Source organism: Chiroxiphia lanceolata, chromosome 15 (genome assembly GCF_009829145.1).
Source record: "Chiroxiphia lanceolata isolate bChiLan1 chromosome 15, bChiLan1.pri, whole genome shotgun sequence".
Classification (NCBI taxonomy): domain Eukaryota; kingdom Metazoa; phylum Chordata; class Aves; order Passeriformes; family Pipridae; genus Chiroxiphia; species Chiroxiphia lanceolata.
Window position 1 is genome coordinate 8,794,163 of NC_045651.1, and position 15,498 is coordinate 8,809,660.

Below are 15,498 nucleotides of genomic sequence, written 5' to 3' on the forward strand. Positions count from 1 at the left end.
GCTCATGGGGCCCCAAACAATGCTTGAAATGCTTGAAACTGCTTTCCTTCATCCCTGCAATGAAGGGGTGCTGGAGCACACAGGAGCAGTTGTGGGTGGATAAGCTGGGCAGCCAAGTGACAGAAGAAACCAAGGATGGGAAGAAGCCCAAGCTGGTCTTTGGGGGAGAGGCCAATGAACATACAGCGATGTCCCCTGGCTGAGTGGGTGGTCAGGGTAAAGCCACCCCAGGAGAATTGTTCCCAGGCTGATCCATGCTGTATGGGCTTAGGGAAAGACATGTGGTGCCATGGGAGAGACCCACATGTGGCTGGGCAGTGAGGGCATTACCTGGCTGTGGCCTTGGGAACACAGATGTCCTTCCTCCCTTACAGGTGGCAGCAGGATTCAGTCCATGACCAGGTGCTTTCTGAAGCAGTGAAAGGCCTGGCCAGGCAGCCTTTGGGCTGTCATCACACCATCAGGAGCTCTCCAGCTCTGTCCTTGGGCAGGTGCTCTTACTGCCATGTTCAACGAAGCCATCAGCCCTCGAGACACATCACTGCTGCTTTGCTCCCATTGGCATATTGTGGATGATCACGCCAGGGCAGGAACCTTGCTCCGTCGGCTGCCGAGGGAGTCCCAGCGGGGCAGTGCTCCATCCTTGGTCAGCACCCTGACCCACCAGGCCCAGCTCCGCCCCGCCAGCTCACACCGTGGGTGTTGCCTCAGGCATATTTCCCATTCCAGTCTGGTTTTTCAGAGGCTGTGTAACACTGGCTCCAGCGAGTTCCTTGCAGGATGGCCTCGCCGTCCTCCTTCCTGACACCTCCTTCCCCCCAGCACAAGTTGTTTCCTTCCTGCTGTGCTGCTGGCCCCACACACCTCTCATCCAGCCCTGGACTGGGGCTGCAGCTGCGCTCACCTCACCTGGGTGGCTCAGGGACCAGGAGCAGTGTGACAGTGCTGTCACCACTCCAGGGCTCCCCAGGCAGGTGTGGAAGTAGGCTGGCTGCCCTGGCCTGGCTCTCCTTACACAAGGAAAGCAAATAGGCACTGGCTGGTTGAGCACAAGTGTTTGTGTCCCAGTGTGAGGTGTTGTGCTCAGGCGAAGCCAGGCTAAAGTGTTCCAGTGGGGTGGGCTGTCCCCTGGCAGTCTTGGCGTCAGCTCCCTTGTGGGTGTGCCCCCAGCCTGACAACAAGAAACCCGGCAAGCAACGTCAGGGAGTGGGGCCGTGTGTGGGATCACACGTGGGACCGCGCAGCCACCGAGGGAGGCAGGACTGGCTTCACCTGCAACAGAGCCAGCTTTGTGCAACCTCATTGCAAAAGTGTTTTCACAGGATGCTTCTCACAGAGCAGGGATGAGCCACCTCCACAGCACTGCCAGGCCCTCCTCATACCCACTGCCACAGCAGGAGTGCTCTGCCAGCCCTTTTCTGGCAGTATTTAAGAAAAAAATCAACCCCATGTGGCTGGTGGGGCTAGATCCCCCATGACACTCCTTGTGTGATTGACCACAGGCTCAGTCCAGAGGCTGGAGAAACACCTGACAGTCCTGGGCTCCAGCTCAAAACAGGCATCGTGGTGAAAGCCTCAGGAAGAGAGAGGCAGATGGGAGGCAGGAACTTGTGGCTGCCCAGCAACCATCCAGGCAGAAGACACCAGGAAGTGCCTAGGAGGTGGTTATTGCCCCCCTACATCTCATCCCGAGCTTCTGCTGGCTCCAGGAAAGCCTTTTGCTGTTGATAGGGACTTTTCCTGCTGCTCTAAACATTAACGTGCAGGCTGTTGGAATGAAAGCTAAAGCCATCAGGGGGCTCTGTGGGAACGCACCAGACAAGCTTTGAGTTAGACAGGACTTGCTCAGAAAACAAGCACAGCCTCCAGCCATGCAAAGCACGACAGTTCAGGCTCTGCCAAATAACAACAGCAGGCGGGGGTTCCTCTCCCAGCAGCAGGTTTGCACAGGAAAGTTACATTTCCTCTATTTAATCTTTTCCATCATTACTGTTCTTTGGATTTCTTTCCCGTCTTGAAAGGGCTTGGTGACCGCACGCCGCTATCGGCCATTCATGGTGGAAATGAAAACACAGGGAAAATAACCAGGAGCTCAAGAATGTGCTCACAGGTGCATCCTAATCACAGAGCTTCCTCCCACACTGCCGGGCTCGGAAGTGGACTTTGCCTGCAACCTCAGTGCTTGTGTGTGCTGTGCAAGGCAGGGCAATTTGAGCTGCAGGAAAGGAGGAAAGAACCTGTGAAATGAAAGGTCTTCATTCTGCTGAGCTTGCCATCAGCATGAGAAACACCAGAAAAACCACATAGATGTCATTCCTTTCTCTTCTTTCTTCCCTTCCCATTTAACGTGCTTAAATCACCCGTGGGAGGGAAGGAGGGCTGTGCATCCCTTCTCAGGATAATCCCATCCACGTACTTGGCCACGGCTGTGTCCAGAGAGGGCTCCCGGGCAGGTAGAAATGGTGTCAGCCTGCACCACAAGGCAGAGCACAGGCTAAAAATAAGCAGATAGGATTTTATCCAAGCTGAATAAATTAAGAATCAGTTCTTTATTTCCAAGAGGGTTATTTATGGGCCCTGTGCAGACCTCCTTCATGGAGGAGGCTTCAGCCACTCTTGGCCTCTCTGAGGCTATAGCAGCCCAAGTCTCGTGTATTTAGTGGTTTTAGTGGTTAAAGTTTCATGTACATGAGCCTCTGTGGTCCTTCTCTCTCCACTCTGCTGCCTTGCCTTGCTTTTCCTATCCCAAGATCCCCATTTCTCTCCCAGGGCTGGTGACTCTGGGCCTTTTACCAGTCCATTCCAAGTCCCTGTTACCAGCTGAGCCAGCTGATGGTGATGACAACTCAAGGAGAAAGCCAGAGGCTGGTGTGAGGGCACCAAATTCTGAGGTATCCATCTTTCTGCCCCAACAGCAGTGCCTGCTCTCTCAGGACCAGCATGGAGAAGTGCTCTGCTCAGAGCCCTCTGCCATTCCTCACTCTGCTAACCAAGCAGTACTGGTGTTTAGCACTTTCTTTCTCCCCTTAATGAGGAATACTGGTGTCTGCTTTTCTTGCTGGTGTCTCTGCTGGCGAAGGATAAGAGTTTGCTGGAGAGCACCATTACCCAGTTAGCAAACAGGCTGTTCCATAAGGGCTGTGGGCTGCATGACCTCCCATCCCTGCCCATCAAGAGCATACACCAGGCCTTTCCTGAGGGGTGGTGTCTCCAAACCCATGAGCAGGACAGGCACTTAGTCCCTGCCTCTGTCCTGCTCTGTCCTGGAAAGCCATGGATTAAGAGAATGCAGAGGTCTGCACAGTCCATGGGCATCTGGGCCGGGATGCAGGGAGAGAGAGAGAGGTGTCTACAGCATCCCACAGCTCTGGGAGGAAGAACAAATGTCTTCAGGACAGTCCAGCCTGAGATGGGGCCACCAACACTCATCATGGGGCAGTGCCAGCGACAACACTCATTGCTGAAAGCATCCCACAGCACGGGCACACCACCCCACCAAGTACTGTCTGCCTGCAGCAGGGAGGAAAGGAGACATGAAAAAGGTAAGAAGAGTTCAGAAAATTCTGGTGGTTTCTGCTGATTAGTCACTTCCACTGATCAAACCAACATCTTCTCCCTGTCTGACTTTGTACAATTTCTGCTTCTGCTGTGTCATCACAACCACCCACCCGCGGAGCTGGAGCTCCACACGAGCACCACCTCCTCCCCCTGGTGCCCCACATGCCTGGGGACCAGGACACCCCCTGCCCACACCCCACTCTTCGGTGCAGTTGCTCTCCTGAACAAGGTGAGGGCACAAGAAGATGAGTAGAGGCACATCCCCTCGAGATTCACCTTCTTTGGGATTGGGCACCTCTGGAGTCCCACCAGCACCCGCTCCTCCAGGCAAATTTCTCCGAGAGTAGGTGCTGCCTGCACAGGAGATGTTGCAGGAGCTGAGTTCTCTTGCTTGAGAGAGAAATGAAGGCTGGGAGGGAGGTGAGAGCCCCCTGAAGCTGCCAGGGCAGTCCATGTGCAATCTCTCCCACCCTGGCTCCACAGACACACTCGGGAGTGCCTCTGTCAAAACAGGGCTTGTGTCTCTGCCACCAGCAGGTGTATCAGCTGCCCCTTGAGAGGATCATTGGGTGCCTGTTTCACTACTAAAGGTAAAACCCCATCCCAGGAGTCTCACAGCACAGAAAGGACACCTGAAGTAAAGACCTTGCAGGTCACCAGCTCTATGCCCCGCTGGGAAGGAGGGCAGGGTTGGGCAGCCCTGAGCTTTGTGCAATGGGCTGGGCAAGTCCCTGGCCAAGAGCTGTTTCAGGGGAGCAGCCTAATGCCTGGGTCCCCCTTCATTTTGGGAAAAATAGTCACTGGAGGCTTCGGAGGGCTGGGTGTGGGCACTAATGAAGGTCCCTGGTGGGGCTGCCAGATGCCAAGGCTGAGAAGACAGAGAGATGAAGCTAAACAAACCCAGAAGAGATGAAAAGAGGCTGAGGTGGAAGGAGAGGTGTAGAAGTCCCTGGAGCCCCAGCAGCAGCAGAAAGGCTGCAAGGCCTGCTTATGGTGTTGCCCACATGTCCTCCGCTACCTGCCACTTCACATCTTAGCAAGGAGGGTGTTTTACTGGGCAAGAGTTTGTTGTGGAAAAAAACCAGCAGCTCATTCCATGGAATATAAGATGATGGGCAGGAATTCCAAGTGCTGGTGGTTCTGAGGTGTGGCAGCTCAGCCTGGGTGTCAGAGACCCCATACAGCTCAGTATCCTCTGTACCTGTCGGGTTATCCCAGCTCTGGCAACACGGGGCTTCCTGCCAAACTGGCAGCACCCGACCAAGGTGTGCTCTGCCCGTCAACTGCTTCTGCTGAAAGCAGAGCTCCCCTGTGGATCAGCAGCCATTGCTTCACCTTCTTCCCTCCAGCCACAGGATGACTGCGGCATCAGAGGGACATCTCCATTATTAATGTGTTTCCATTATTAATGAGGTTCCAGCTCTTCCACTCACCCTGACTCACTAGCCTACACCCCAGCTCCAAGTCTCCTCCCCCAAGACTCTCCCCTGACGGTGAGAGTCACCAGCCTTGACATCTTCCAGTCAGAGACCTCTCTGCCAAGCCTGGGTCCTGCTCTTGGCCGAGAGGGATCATGGGGCCATCCTGCAAGGATGCGGGGAAGGAAACCTGGTTTGTGACATGTCCGGCCAGGCCTCCCACCGCAACCCCTCAGGGACATGGTGTTGTTCAGGAGAAAAAGAGGAAAGACCTGCCAGACAGAGCAGTTGTTACAGGCAGGAAAGGAAGGACTGAAGTAAGGGGTTTGTTTTCACAGCAAAGGGACATTACCTGTGGGGAACCATTGAGTGTGCCCACAAATTATCTGGAAAAGGGCCAAAGTGATCATGTTTGCCACCAGCACTGAGCTCTTCAGAGCACAGCAGGCAAGGGCAGGCTGCAAGGAGCTGCTGGGTCTGTGTCCCTGTGTGGTGGGACGGGCAGCCAAGGAAACTCAGGCAAAGGCAGAGCAAACACAAACCAGTCCTAATACTGGTAGCCCAGCGATGGGCTCTGACTGGTGCATCTCCTCCCAGGAAGGGATCCTGGGAGTCATGCTAAATGGTGTTTCCAAATCATCTGGGGCAGAGAAGGCAGAAAATTGAATGGTGGAAGTGAGTAGGAAAGAAGCAGAGGATGAGAAAGGAAGCATTGCCACTGCGTGAGCCGGTGATGTGCCCACACTAAGGATGCTGTGTCCAGCTCTCCTCATTGCCTTGTCTCAAGAGGGATATATGGAAGAGGCTCAGAGAAGGCAAGCAGGAATTCACCAAGCTCTGGAGCAGCCTCTGTGTGAGGAATAGCATCATGGCCAGGAGAAGGGATGACAGTGATGGGTGTGATACAGACCTGCACTGTCTTGGGAGGCATGTGAGGGCATGGAGGGGTGATTACTCACCATCTCTTCCAGCAGAGGAATACAAGCTCCAAATGAAACTACCTGGAGGGAAGTTTGAAATCAGGAGAAGGAAGTGGTTCTTGGTGCAACGTATAGTTAAACCGTGGAGCTCCTCTCCACAGGATGTGACAGATGCAAAGCATTTAAACAGGAACTGGATGAATTCATGGAAGAAAAATCCTTTGGGTTCTTAAACACAAAGAACCACCACCTCTTCCCTAAGGCTAGGGGACTGGGGGGAGCTCGGGGACTATTCTTGGGAAGCCTTCCTGTGCCCTTACACTGTGCCTCTGTAATCATCTGCCCTGGGCCACAGCAGGAGCCAGAGTATTGGCCCAGGTGAGCTGCCACGTGGCTCTTACGTGTTGTCCTAAGAAGGAACCACAGACCAGGAGCTTCCTGGGAACATGGCACACCACTTCCTCACCTGAGAATGCTGCCAACTGCTGCACCCCACGGCTGCAACAGGTCCACCCTTGTGTGAACGTAAAACACTCCTTTCTTCCTCGCTGGCCTCAGATCTTTTTTTGTCTCCCTAGAGAGCGGAGGCAGGTCCCACATCTGAATTCTCTTGAGAAGCTTTAAAGAGAAAAATAGCCTGTCTCAGGTGACAGGTTGGATCCCAGACCAGGGACCCGGCTCCATCAGCTCAGGTGACACAGATTTGCTGTGGGGAGCCACTGCTCAGCCTCCACACCCCCTCCCTGCTCTGGGGACCTGGGGCACTCTGTGTCCCTCTGGAGGCAGGATCACAAGAGACCTTGGGACGGCATGGGAACTTCCTCACTTAGGAGAGAGGTGATGAGCCTTGTGCCTGAGTCACATGAGATTTCCATCTGCTCCCCAGGTACTAATGGGATTTGGACCTGTAATCAGGGTGAGGTGTCCTTGCTGTGTGACATTCCTGTGCCAGGCATCAGTCACCACCACCCAGACCCAAAGGAGGTGGCTCAGAAAGGAGCATGGGTACAAGAGCTCTGCACCTGGAGCCTCATACAGTGACAAATAACAGTACCTGTATTTTCACTCGATTTCAGAGCCAACAGGAGCAGACACAGGGCAGTGACCTGCAGAGCTGTGCTCCCATCACGAATCCCCTCTGCAGCTGCATCTGATCCTGGGTTGTTGGAGCTGCCCTCCAGTTCAGTAGCAGAGACCAGTCCCTGCCAGGACCCATTCCCCCTTGCAGAGGACTCTGCAGAGGGAGCTTGTGCTGTGTGTGCTGGAGCTACAGTCAGTGCAGAGGAGAAGAGAGGCTCGTCCCTAGCTGGTACCGCTCCCAGATTTGCATCATGGGTGTCAGTGAAGCACCCTGTTCTTCAGGGCACCCAGCTGCTTCCCAGGGTGCTCAAATGGCTGTTGTGCCTCTGAGCAACGGGAGCAACTCAATCTGCTGCCAGAAAGCACCGTGGCCACAAGCTGCCTTGTGTCACCGAGCCCCAGTTCAGCTGTCCCCACAGGGTCTCACTGCCACCCAGCTCTGGGGATGAAGTTGGAGTGTCCCTGTCTGGTTCAGAGCATGGTCATGGCAAGCTTAGAGCTGTCCGGGAGACCCCATGGAGCCATTCCTGTGTCTGCCTAAATATTGGCTGGTGTGTCCAACATGGACTCCTGCTTTTGCAAACCATGGCTCCCCTGTGCTGTGCTGAGCTGCTGATCATTGGTGCTAAAATTAGCTGAAGGCCCATCAGTGAAGGAGCCCTTGACAGAGCTCATTCTCAAGTGCACCCAACCAGGACAGCCCGTACCCTTTTCATCTGCTCACTCTGCTCCTCAGATGATGAAGTGGGACCCACGTGTCCTGACTGCTGCTCCAGAGGGGATGTGGGGCAGGGCCTTGTGCATCAAGGGCCTGATTGATTTGTTAGTGATATTTCCAGTGCTGTGGTAACAATAATATGTGATGAGCCTTTCCCCTTATCTGGCACTTTCCTCCCTGTGCTTTTCCCAAACGCTGATGAACCGGAGCTCGTGATGATCTTTGGAGGAGGGGAGAGAAAACATTCAGGCATAATCAAACAGCATCACTCAGCCCATTGTGTTGTGGGTTTTTTTTTAATCTCAACAACTACCAGCTTTTGAATGACACGAAAAGCTGATCCATTGAGTAGAGAAGATATTTAGGCCTGCAGGTGACTGTTGGAAGGGACAAGGTACAAGTGGATCTTACACCTGGGAGGACTCGCTTACAAAGGGGCTGGAGCCCCAGGTTTCCAGACACAATTTGTCTGGAATCAGGTGGTCCAGCCTGAGTCCAAGTCCTGGAATACTTTGCCCAGTAGCTTCCCGGTAGCTTCCTAGCCCTTGTGCAAGGCTTCTGGGAGGTAGGTCAGCACATAGCATCCAGTAGAGCTTGTCTTCTGTGACTCTCCCCCAGGATTTAGAAATCAGGAGGATGGATTAGGAAATATCATATTTAAAAAATCACAGGGACATTTACAAACCAGCCCCATGAGGCAAGGGGCTCCTTTCCACTGTGCTGTGCTCTCCAGGCTCTCAGGGGTGCTCTCAAAGATGTTTTTCTTTCCAGTCTTGGGAGGAAGAAACTTGCTTTAAAAAAAAATTGAAGGGACTGTAATGTCCTGACTCCAGGGGACTCACTCCATGACCCCTGAGGAGGTACTGATAAAAGCCACAGCACAAAGTGCTGTTAGTGATAACATCACTGGCCTCAGCAGTGCTTTGCTTGGGCCCCTCATCTACAATCTGCTGGACTGCTGATCCTCTCCCTGGGGCAGTCTCTGAGTGCTTTGAGATTCAGGAGGTGGGAAGCAGAGGGAGCATCCCTGCTGTGAAGGGGCTTGGGGGCAGCCGAACTGGCCTCTGTTCCATCTCCAAGTCATTTCTCCCCCAGTGTCTCAAGAAATTCAGAGCACTCCGAGAAGAGGGTGATGGGCTCTCTGGGAGCCAGACTGTGCTCAGTTGGCTCTTGCCACTGGAGAGCAGAAATATCCACCCTGCACAGCCAAAGCCTGCAGTGGACAGACAGGACCCAGCTGGCCACATCCTGCACTCCAGACTCTTATTTTGCTGCTGCAGCAGACACTCTGCACCAGCTACTTTTTTTCCTTCTATCCTCCCTGGCATCCTAAACCACAGCACATGACATGTATAAAACCCATGTTCTCTGAAATGGTTCAAGAAATTATACTTAGGAGGAAGATTTACTCCCAGGTGTATCAGCTGTCATCCACAAGCTGAATTACTTTGTGTTAGAGCAGACTCACCTCAGTGATTTGAACCTGACTGATTTAAGCAGTCACAGAGGAAATGTGCCTTGGATGCCAAATACCAGAACTCTGCACCAGCAGGGTAATTAATTCAAAACCACCAGAGAAACTGCTGCTGAAGACTTATCCACAGCACTTGACATGCAGTGAATCAGCTGTGCTGCCATTTACATCTTTTTCTGGCCCATGGCTTCTTCAGACTCTCTTACCTCACCTCCCAGTGCATCCACTCAAGCACTCAAAGCAATTTCAAGTCTGACATCGCTGGAAAGTTTGCACTTCAACTTCACACACTGCAGGACAGAGTCTTCAAGGGAACAAGTTCACTGGTAGAGCTTCAGCTGTGCACTAACAACATTTCCTATGAATCATCCAAATTACTTGAAAATCCCCCTTTTCCTGCAGTACTTAAAAAAACCCCTCTCTCCAAACAGCCAAGATTGTCCCAGACTGCAGAATTCCCCTCAAACTTCTTTCAAGCTTGGAAATGGCACTGTTAGCCCATGGATACCTTTTCCTGGACACAGACACCTTTGGTTCAATTCAAGCACTGTGAGAATGAGATTCATCCCACTGCCCCAACCCTGATCCAAGCTCTGTCCCAAAGCCACACCCCAGCTCCAGGGCCCACCGTGTCCCTTCCCTGCCTGAGGATGAGCAAGGCACGATGCTCCATGGCTGTGGATGATGGGATCTGTCTGGAGACGTGATGTGGCCAAGTATAAGGTTTTGGCACAGGTGGAGGAGGCTCATCCCAGCCTTGCTTGTCTCTGCTGTCCTCCTGGAGCAGCACTGGAGATGAAATCCCAAGCTCTGGGGCAGACATGGGATGGCTGCTCATATCTTTGCTGATGCAAAAAGGCATCGCCTGTGCTGGCTGTAACTCCAAGGGATGACAACTTTCTGAGGGTTGCGTGCAAACACTTAAAGCAGTCACTCTTGCCAAAAATAATGGTGTCTCTTGCCTTGTGCCAGCACTGGCATTGAAGCTTTGAGCTGAGAGCCAGCCTGGCAAATGCAGCCAGTGTCAGACTGTTCCGGAAAAACGGAGTTATTTTCAGTCTGGAGCAGATCCCTGGGCTGGCTCCCCACAGCCCTGTGCCAGTGCAGGGGAGGGAGTGATGTGAGGGCAGGGACAAGTGGCCCTGGCAGGGGTGGCCAACAGCACCTCTTTGCTGCCAGTGGATGCCCTTGGCATGGGTGGGTGTCAGGCAGGACACTGCCCAAGGAATGTGGAGGGACTGGATCCCTCCTGCCACACTGCAATGTCCTAGTGAGTCCCACATCACCCTGCTCTGCCAGAGGCACCTGAGAGAGCAAGAGGGTTTGGCCAGATGAGTGGCAAAGCCACCTGGCCTCGAGCAGGAGCATCCCAAGGTGAGCCACCTCACGTGGGGTCCCAGAACAAGCTTGGTTTGGTTTCTGCTGGCAAAATCTGCTCCCCTGCAGCCATTTTCCCAAACACCATAAGCTCTGCTAAAAATAGCTGGATGGAGAATGAGCTGAGATCATCTCAAAGCTGAACTGGGGCTCAGGATAGAGGGCAGAGGCCCCTGAGTGAAGGACATGCTGCTGGTGTAAGGTGTGGGCACGGGGCCTGTGAGGAGATGCCAGAGCAGAGAGGGTGTCCCAGACACCTGCTGCGTCTGCAGACCTGTGACCCATATCTGATTGAAAGCACACATCCCTAGGTCATGCCAGAAGCTCATTTTCCCTTCCTGCCAAAGAGCAAAGGAATTCTGAGATGATTTTGGCTGCCCAGGACTCAGTGTTCATCTGCACCCTTATTCTGCCAACTTATAGAGAAAACTGAGGACAAAACTGCCTTGGGTTCTCCATCTTTCTGAGACAATAAATACTTCAGAGAGCAGGCTGGACCTTGGGCTGAAGATAGAGATTTTGCTTTTTCTTGGCTACACAAACAAGGTGAATGTACCCCTCTGGAGAGGGGCTGATGCTGAGTGGCTGGAGGCATGAGCCAAAATACAGAAGACAAGAGTTTGATTTCTCAAGATCACAGAATCATAGAATATTAAGGGTTGGAAGGGATCTTAAAAATCATCTAGTCCCAGTTCCCTCTGCCGTGGGCAGGGACACCTCCCACTAGTCCGGGTTGCTTGATAGCAAGGTCTTGGGCTTCTCTTGATCCCATTTTTCTTTTTCCTTTGCATCAACCCCAGCTTTGTTGGACTTTGCCATGAGACAGTCTGCTTCCCTAAACCATCAGAAAATTGGCTTGGCAAAACAAGGGAATTGTCTGGTCAGGAGGTACATGGGCTTGGCTCAGGGCCGGAGCTGGAGCCAGGAGCAGGCAGGGGATGGGATCTGTCAGCTCAGCTCAGCTGTGACGTGTCACTTTGCCCTTTGTTTGTTTTTCAAAGTCACTCAGCATGTGCACCCCTGGTGCTCCCAGGCCCTTCCCACAGCAGCAGGAGGGAAGCCCTAGGAGATGGGATCTCCACTCCACAGAGGCTCTGTGATTATAACCTGACCTGAGTGTGAGCAGGCACTCCTTGCCTTTTGACTTTTTCAATCATGACTTTGCTCAGCTTGCCATTTCACCATTCCTCCCTCCCCAGGAGCTTTTAGACAGGAGCCCAGGACATTCCTGCTGCCCAGGAGGATGAGCAGTTCCCTCCCTCTCCGACTTCACAGCAGTACATATTTGCTGACACAGTGACATGCAAAGGATGCTGCTCCATCAGTGCTGCATCTAACAGCTGGTTTCTTACACTGAAAACACTTCTCTCCCTTGCTAGGATCAAATGGAGAGGTTTGGGGATGCTCAGTTGCAAAGCAGGCACAAATAAAGGATGATCAACACTGGCATCAAGGTAGCTGCTTACACTGGAGGCTTGGTCATGCAACAGGATTTCTGGCCTGCCTTTTGGAAAGAGAAGAGAGAGGATTTATTCCTTTCACTCTATCAAGTGATGTAAAGATGTTTTCTTTGTCTCAGTGTCCCTGAAAGAAGTGAACAGGAGCTGGACTCGATGAACCTGATGGGTCCCTTCCAACTCAACATATTCTATGATTCTGTGATTCTACAAGAGCTAAAGAACAGCCTGTGAGTGTTTTAGCTGTGCAGTTCACCCCATCCCCTTTGGTGGTGGTACTGAGGTTGGTGTTCTCCCTGTTAGCAGGGAATTCATGGATTCTCATGCTCTCTCCTGGTAGTCTGCAGAGCGCCTTTCCAGGCAGTGGAGGATGTTCCTTCACTTTTCCCATCTGACCCCTCCTGTCTGGTATTTTGCCAACCTGGGACAACCCTTGCACTGCCCTCTGGAGTTGTTTGAGCCACTAGGATCACCAGTCTAACAGAATATTAACCCAGAGAAAACACCAAGAGAAACCACTTGAGCGATTTTCTGTAGGTTTGGAGAGCTGAACCGACCATGGAGGGTCTGATGAGTTGCCAGAGCTGGGAATTGAGTGGGGTGAGTAGGAGGGAAAAAGGATGCAGAAGTGAGATTGTCCTGTATGAGCAGCAGTGAGGCCTTAGGTCAGGTCAGCTGCTGAGCAACCACAGCCTAAAATTCCCCCCCCCCAACTGACATTTTTCAGTGATTTTCATTGATATAATTTCAAATCCAATCGGTGTCTCTGTGAGTTTTATGTTTGTGTAGATCTCATATTGTTCATGTTTGTCCTCACCAACTTCTGTGCTTTCCTAAAGACTTGGATCATGAACCCCAAGGAAGAGGATATGGTAGGATTTTCCCAAGGCCAGGGCTGCTTTCAAACCATCAGTACCTTCATTGCTCAGCAAGGAGAATCCCAAATATGGTGTCATAGGATGTGGTTTCTCACAAAGGGCTCAGAGGGGAATTTTCCTGCACTGTGACATGAAGACAGAACACATCAGTTGGCCAAAGTGAAAAACAGCAAAAACTCCTGCACAAGTGGACTTTGTCCTGACACAGGAGGGGACAACACACCAGGCAAGACCCACCTCTAGATCTGATCAGCTTCTGGACATTTTGGATCCACCAGGCTATGAATCTCCTCCAGCCTCATGCTCTGAATAGTGCTGTTGGTTCCATGGGTTGAATTCTGCCCATGCAGAAATACAAATGCACCTTCCTTGTCCTCTGAATGGAACAAAGCTCTCCATGCTGCCATGGAGACATGAACAGAGCCCAGAGGGGCTGGGATGTACAACCAGAACGTGGGATCCGACGTGGTTGTCCCCAGCCCACAAACAGATGTGGTCTGCAACCACGGGAGTGAGGAAACGGGAAGCAGGTTGAGGTCACCTCGATGTGGCACTCGGGGTGACACAGGCATACGGGGCTTCCAGCTCCTCCCTTACAGAGCTCCAGAGCTGGAGACGGGGTGGAAATGTTCCCCATGCACTGGTCCCAGTGCAGGAGGGTGTTCACAGCTATCCTCACTGCTCCTGGCTGGGATGGCGGACCTGCAGCTGTGCTGGTAAGTCTTTCTTCTCTTCTGTGTCCTGGTTTTACCTGGTTTATGTTGGCTGACTTCTGCCGCCTCTGTGCTGTCCTCCAGCCTGTCCTGCAGCCCTTCCCACATTGCCTACACTGATCTTCCTTTAAATCCCCCCCCATTCCCACCTACCTGAGGGACACATTAGTTGAATGCATGTTAAAAATAATCAACACAAAACCCACTGAATACTGATGCTGGTCATCATTTTGCACAACACCCAACTGGCCTGAAAATGTTTGGGGGAAGATGAGAGCCTGGATGTGTTTGCACTGCATGGCTCTGCATCCCTGTGGGATGTTGTCTGGCCCATGTCTCTCTGGCAGTGTCCCCTGGACACAGAGATGTCATCTGGACACAGAGATGTCCCCTGGACAGAAGAGCTGTTCCCTGGACACATAGATGTCCCTGAGACATAGAGCTGTTCCCTGGACACAGTGATATCTCCTGGATACAGAGCCGTCTTCCAGACACAGAAATGTCCCCTGGACACAGAGATGTCCCCCGGACACAGAGCTGCCCCCCGGCAGGCAGGAGGTGGCAGCATTGCCTAGCCCAGGAGATCCTGTTCTCCTGCATACCCAGGCATGGGGCTATTTATTGGCCAGGAGCTCCAGACCTGTTTTTCCAGCTCCTCCAAGGATACGTGACTCAAGCCCAACGCCTCCAAACTGCTCAAATCTCATCCAGAGCAGCCATTAAAAACAACCAAACCCCAAAGGCCGATAGAGGCACATCAGTCCTAAGCTGTTTGCAAATCACTGAGGGCAACTGAGGACACGGGGCTCTGCTTTTAGAAACGGGTGTGATGTTTAAAGATACCTCATTTGCCCTTGAAACTCCAGCCCCCTTAACTAGTGTGTGATGCATCCGAGATCCTCCGCACAAGATCCACAGCCCCTGTGAGTGACAGGAGTGCGGATATTCTTGCCTGCACAAATGCTCCTTGACAGAACCGAGGTGGGAATGAGTTGGAGCCCAGCTTGTTCTCAGAGCATCGTTTTCGTTCTGGTGCATCTGGCACAGCCCGGGCTGATTTTGAGTCATTTTTTATTAGAGATATGGAGAGAGCTGTAGTAAAACCTTGGATCTAAGCTCCCTGAAACACCAGAGGAACTTGGAAATGATATTTGCTGTGCAGGGCATTGCTGGCTGCCAATCTTTCCTCTCCAGTCCTCCCAGTCTCTCAGCACGGAGTCATCTGGAGCTGACTGAGTCCACCACAGGAAGAAACAGGCAGATCACAGATTTCCCTCACTGCCTCACAGCCAGAGGGACACAAGCCAGGACTTTTTTGCACTTGTGCAGACAAGAAGGGCTTTTACCACAGTGCCTTTGCTGAGCTAGAAAGCAGCATGGTGAGTGCAAGAAAAGCCTCTACCACCGTGTGGATCCTCTTCTATGAGAGAACTCCTCCACCTTTATATGAACAGCTTCCTACTGGTATATCCTAACTTGGACCTCTCAATCTCACTTCTCTCCAAAGCAGTGAACTATTAAAAAAAATCTGTGCACAGACAGGCCTTAAAATCAATATTTCTACTATTTTCATGGCTTCAGGTGCACCAGACAAGCTGGAAAGCAGTTTTTGACTGCCTCTGTTAAAAGCAGACACCCTGAGTAGGCTTTCCTTCTACATCCATGAGCCACATTGCTGGAGGAGCTTTCTCTCTCCTGCAGGACTGAATCATTTCCCAAACGTAGACTTGCACAGCAGAAGTCGCTGCTGTGACAGGGAGTGACGATGAGTCACCGGGAAATCACAGTTTGGTGTTCCTGCAAAAGGGAAAACTCACAGCGCCGAGCGAGAGGGCAACGGGGGAGATCTCACTTTTGACAGTCAGCACGGAACACCTCCTGGAGCACGAGCTGCTGGGTCAGAGG